Source organism: Adiantum capillus-veneris, chromosome 6 (genome assembly GCF_014529385.1).
Source record: "Adiantum capillus-veneris isolate H3 chromosome 6, ASM1452938v2, whole genome shotgun sequence".
NCBI lineage: Eukaryota > Viridiplantae > Streptophyta > Polypodiopsida > Polypodiales > Pteridaceae > Adiantum > Adiantum capillus-veneris.
The window spans coordinates 163,726,711-163,733,133 of record NC_140936.1 but is presented as its reverse complement, the minus strand read 5'-3'; positions in this window follow the sequence as shown (position 1 = coordinate 163,733,133).

The following is a 6,423-nucleotide window of genomic DNA, read 5'->3' as shown; positions in this document are numbered from 1 at the left end:
AGGAAGACAACAGCCAAGGCTCTATGGGATAGCTTAGTTTCAATAAGGGAGAGCAAAAGTGCATCCAACAAAGTTTTTCTCATGAAAAAACTTATGAAGTTCAACATGAAAGAAGGTAGCACAGTTTCAGGACACTTAAATGAGTTCAACTCCTTGTTCAATCAGACATCTTAGGGCTTTAGTGAGTTTGACGAACTCAAATCTATTTTCTTTTTGGGACATGTTTTTCACAGCCATTAGCAATTCAGCTTCGAATGGCAAGTTAGTGTTCAATGATGTCACAAGTGCATTCCTCACTAAGGAGATTAGAAGTAATCTCTTGATGCAAGTGGGCATGGTGATGCATAAGTGGCTAGTGGCAATCGTGACCAACAAAGGTAGCATGGTCGCAACCGTGATCATTCTCAAGGTTGCAGGCAAGGTCGTAGTAAGAGTGAAGGAAAAGACATGAGAAATGTTGAGTGTTACTATTGCCATAAAAGGGACACTTGAAGAAATATTTCCACACAATGCAACATGATAAGGGCAAATAGAAAGCGAAGTCTAGCAAACCCAAAAGCAGCGTGAAAATTGAAGAGATTAATGTGGTTGAGTATCTAGCTATTGAGACAGTTTTTGACGTGCCAAATGATGAGTTTATTTTCACATCAGATTTGAGTCCTAATGCATTGTTAGCTCTTGATGAGTGTTATGCGCAAAATTGGATTGTGGACTCAGGTGCTAGATTTCACGTGACTCCTCACAAGGAGTGGTTTTCTACATATACTTCCACACATGGCACAATGAAGCTAGGCAACTCTTGATACATGCAGTGTTGGTACCATCAAGTTTTCTATGCATAATGTCACTGAGTTTATGTTGCACAATGTCAGACATGTACCCAAATTGACAAAAAGTTTGATGTCAGTTGGATAGCTGGATGATTTGGGTTACACTATCATATTTGCTCACGGTTCTTGGATTATCAAGAAGGGAAATCTGGTCATGCTTAAACGCCAAAAATCTGGCTCATTATACTCACTTTATGTCTCTTCAGAGAAAGAGAATTCTGCTTGTGTAGCCGAGCTGCCATCTACAGAGTTGGTTCATAGCCGGCATGGACATATGAGTCAAAAGGGAATGAAAATCTTGCAGTGTTTTGATAATATCCCTGTGTTAGATTACTCTAACCTCTCTTTATGTGAGCATTGTATCTATGAAAAATAGACTAGGTTGACATGAGCGCCTTTGGACAAGGAGTTAGGGAGTCCTCTAGATCTTCCTCATAGAGACTTGTGCAAACCCATGCCGGTCAAGTCTCTAGAGGGAGCATTATACTTCTTAACATTCATAGACGGCTCTACTAGAAAAGTATGGGGTTATGTCTTGAAGAAAAAGAACGACGTCTTTAGTGTCTTTTAGAAGTTCTTAGCATTGGTAGAGAACCAATCGAGGTAGAAAGCTTAAAGCTTTGCAAAGTGACAATGGATGAGCATACATCTCCTCCTAGTTCAAGGACTTTTGCAATAAAAAAGGCATTAGAAGACACTTTACCACGCCTTACATACCCACCCAAAACGGTGTGGCTGAGAGAATTAAAATAACCATTTAGGAATGGGTCACTTCTATGTTGTCTACGACAAACTTACCTCAAGAATTTTGGGGAGAAGCTGTTATGATGGCTGCTTACTTGATCAATTGGTCACCGAGTACACCACTAAAGTACAGGGTTCTGCAAGAGGTGTGGATGGACAAAGAGCCCAATTATGACAGGTTACCTGTAATTGGGTGTGAAGCATTCTCACATGTGCCAAAAGTGCTTCGACAAAAGCTGGACCCCAAATCACACAAGTGTATTTTTATTGGATATGGTGTCAAACGGAGAGATGGGAAATTGCCTTTGGCACCCAGAATCTAAGAAAGTCATATGCAGCTCATAAGTGATATTCAACAAGTCTAAGATGCATAGAAATCCAGTGAAAGACATTGAGTATTGTAGAGTACGGTTTGAGGATGTTGCCTTACCACCAGCTACACAAAAAATTGGACGTGCTAGTGATGCAACTTCCACTAGTATACACACACATGTTGCTCCAAAGAGAGTGGAATCCAACAATGAGGCACTTTGGATATCTACTTGTACATCTTGTGCACCTAGGCATTTTGAGCCAGGACTAGACTACTTGCTAGTCACTGATTGTAGTGAACCCACTTGCTACAAAGAGGCCACTCAAGTTGACGATAGCGTAAAGTGGGAAGAGGCTATACAATCTGAGTGTAACTCAACTTTAGCAAATGAAACTTGAGAATTGATAGAGTTACCTGCAGGTAAAGAGGCATTTCCATCCAAATGGGTGTATGTTAGCGGGTTCGCAGTGACGAACGATGGAGCACAGCGAGAACACAGACCAACAAACTGTCAATCCGAGGACGTAGCTGACCCGACTAGGGCATGGAGGCAATCTCTGGGTTGTCAACCCTGAGCTAGACATGAACAACACTCTACAGTCACTAATCCTACCACAACACTACCATAAAGCAAAGAAACAGACAACGCATCCTACGAAACACTACAAGCTCGAAACAGTCTCAAATCATATCAGAATGACTCGAAATCGGAGGGCAAGACTCACAAGGACATATCCTATATGGCCAAATACCTAAACCCTGAAAACCATAACTGTAAGATCTCTAATCGCTTTTGCGATAGACTCAAAACTTAATTTCCAAAGTGTCCGAAACTGATCTACAAAGACATCAACACGAAGAGCTTCTCGCCCTGATTCTAATGACTACTCGATCATTCAGAACGGATGTCGTTTGAGGTACTTACGATCAAATATAGCTCGTAGCAGGCGGGCTCGCGATGTGGTCCTCGGCTTGCATTGCTTGCGTCGATGCGGAGAGCTCCTCGATGCTAACACGCTCCTACTCTCATATCTGCAATGTGATTAGTGTGCGCGACGGTGTGTGTGCGTGAAGCTCACTACTGTGTGCTGCAAAACCCACGACTGTATATTAATTGAGATAACGTAATGTGTTTTTTACAAAGCCTTAGGTTTTAGCTTATATACCAAGCCTTCAAACCGAATGTCCGGCCAAATGACTTGAATTGTCCCTAGGCTTCTACAAAGCTTAATTACAAGAAACTGAGTTGGCTTTACTCATTATACAAGCATCTGCGGCCAAAATACAAGTGCCGATTTAAAATATGAGGTTCCCATAAATATTACAAAAGTGGTCGTAATGGCTCAAAATAATAATAACGGGATATTCGATGACGTCCATGAACTCGTATCTTCATGTTGCAGCATCCATCTTCATCTTCATTACTTCATCACCATCTTCATGTGGAATCTTTACAGAATCTTTAATGAAATATTTATGGAAACATTGTTGAAAGGGCGTCCTTTCAACACTCTCCCCCTCCGAATTCTTGTCGTCCCCGACAAGACCCTATGTCTTTGTTGGCCTTGACGAGTTCTTGATGTCTTGGTGTTGGTTGAAGTTGTTGTGGCAGCCTCTTCTGTAGTTGGTTGCTTTGCGTGATGTTAAAGCTGCCTTGAAGTTGTACATGTAGTGTATTTGAAGCATGGAACTCTCCCCCTCCGATTGGTTGTTGTATCTTGAATTGCATGAGGTTGTATCGACTTGTTGGTGCAACAGGTCGTTGTCATTGTAGCTCTAGTTTTCTTTTCCTGTGGTTGTTATCTGGAAGTCATACCTGTAAGTTGACTTGAAGCTTTATCAAATTGTTTTTTGGCCTCTCCCTTTTGACTTGTCAGTAGATTTGCAATTAGTAGTGTGGGGATATCGTGGTTCTTCTTGTTTTTGTTGTTATAAAAAAAAAAGAGCAAAAAGTAAAATATAGCGTATATACAAAATGAAGGTCTTGGATACCTGGATAAGACTAAAGGGAAAAACCCAGTGGAAAAAAATGTCTTTAGTCATAATTAAATGTGAGGCTATATGTACTTAGGTTCTGATGTTATAGAGTTATGTTGAGTTAAAGTACATATGGCCATATGGCTACTAGTATGGGCTTGATATACATGGATAAGTGCTAGTAGCTTGAAGTCAGAGTCATTATTGTTGAGCAAAGGCTCATAAAACCTGTTTCCGCTTGGTCATCGTCATTTGTTTGTGTAAGTGCATGGGTGGAATAAAAAAGAGTGCCTAATGCATATGTCCAATGATGGGACATCTATATGCTTGCACACAGTTATGCATGTTAAACAAGATGTGGTGCGAGAGAAGAGTATTGATGGGTTCTTCATGGAGTTAGTGTAGCTAGCAAAACATGTAGCATGAGTGCTTCAAAAGCTTTCACTACTCACAAGAAGGGTTTTTGTTGTCGAGGTTTCTCCACTCTTCCTCACTGTGTCAAGTGCGTGAGTGTTTTGTTTTGACTACTCCGCCTTCTCCACCTTATATATTATATGGACTTTGACTCTTATGCTCACCTCTTCCAGCATGAACGACATGACTTTATGTATGCTCAACTCTCCAGCTTGAGCTTATACCTATTAGCTAGACTCATAGAGCACATAAAAATATTAACTTGAAGCTTGGGTCTGACACTTCGCTCATTTAGTGGCTTAGCTGTCCGACTCTAAACTCTTATGCCATGTAAGTTTAATGGCGACTTGGACTTACCTAATCGTGGCCTGAAATCCAATTCCATATGCTTTTGATGTTTAGGCCTTTCTCGTTAGTTTCTGTTTGAGATGCCATGTTGTCCAATACATTGGCATATATCTGCTCTTCATTCCTTGGTAGCAAATTGTGGTCACCTGATGAGACAGATATTGATGTTGAAGCAATGGTTGATGAAGTCTTATTCTTCCAGATAGTGTTCTTCAAAACTGTGACCTCCGCATTTACTGTTGCTTTCTTTTTGTTGTTAAGAGGCTGTAAAGGAGTTGTGTATCTTTCTTGTTGTTGAGCCTCAATTGAGGATCAACACAAGAAATATACCTGGCCACCCTTTACAGCCTCTTAACAACAAAATAAAGCAACAGTAAATGCCAAAGGGTTACAGTTTTGAAGAACACTATCTTGTAGTAATAAGACTTCATCAATGCCATTGCTTCACATCAATATCTGTCTCATCAGTGTGACCACAATTGCTACCAAGGAATGAAGAGCAGATATATGCCTATGTATTGGACAACATGGCATCTCAAAACAGAAACTAACGAGAAAGTGCCTAAACCTCAAAAAGCATATGGAATTGGATTTCAAGCCACGATTAGGTTAGTCCAAGTCGCCATTAAACTTACATGGCATAAGAGTTTAGAGTCGGACAGCTAAAGCCACTAAATGAGCGAAGTGTCAGACCCAAGCTTCAAGTTAATATTTTTATGTGCTCTATGAGTCCTAGCTATAGGTATAAGCTCAAGCTGGAGAGTTGAGCATACAAAAATCATGTCCGTTCATGCTGGAAGAGGGGAGCAATAAGAGTTGTCATGGGATGGATATCGCCAGGCTGTCATCTTGGGCTTGTTGACCCAAACATCTGAATTTCCTTTTCTTGGAGCCTTGTGCAATAATTGACTCGCTTGATGTGATCCATTCTATTACCTTTGCTTGTTGAGGTTGTTCCTGTGATTGTATCCAAATTGGATCATTAACTTTAATTTGTGCCTTGGATACTAGCACTTGGTTGACCTGTTTTGACTTCCTTTGGAGACGTTCGGGCGATGGAAACTTTGGTTGATAGACTTTTTGCTTGGGTTTCCATTGTTTTGTTGATGGTTTGGATTTTGATGTAGAGGCTTTGTCTTGCACTTGCATTGGCTGGGCTAGAGACTATGGGGTTACTTTAGCTTTGCTTTTTTCAATAGCCAAGAATCTTTGAACTGTTGTAGGCTTGACCTCTGTTGCCACTTGATAGCTTGTCGTGATGACCATTGTTGAAGATTCAGGCTCGTCTTCCAAGACTTGTGTCCATGGCTTGGACAAAATCAAGTGTGTTCCCATTTTTCGAGAATCTACCACCAAGAATTTCTCTTTGACATTCTGTGAGTGTAGTTGGAGAGTAGCTTCTGCAATCCCCATACTTATAACATCTACTTCATGTGAGAGATTTACCTTTATCTGAATATCATAAAGCTTTGGCTTACCTAGAAGTAACCACATGCCATATGACATGACATTAGTCGTGGAATTTGTATCAATTTCTGCCATAAAATTCATCTTGTCTCCGTCTTGTGCACTTAGCAAAAAGTTGATCTTCTTTGGTACTAGATTGCTTGTGTTCTCTTGAGTGACTTGAGCAATCTTTGGCCTGGACTCCTTGTCGTATGAGGTTCCAGTGGTGAGAGATGCATCATGCGGGGGTGATTTGCATCTAGCACTTTGGATAGATTTCATACCTCCCTCTGTTGTAGCAAGTGTAGTAATACCACCCAATGATATTGTAGACATCATTGAGGTATTCAC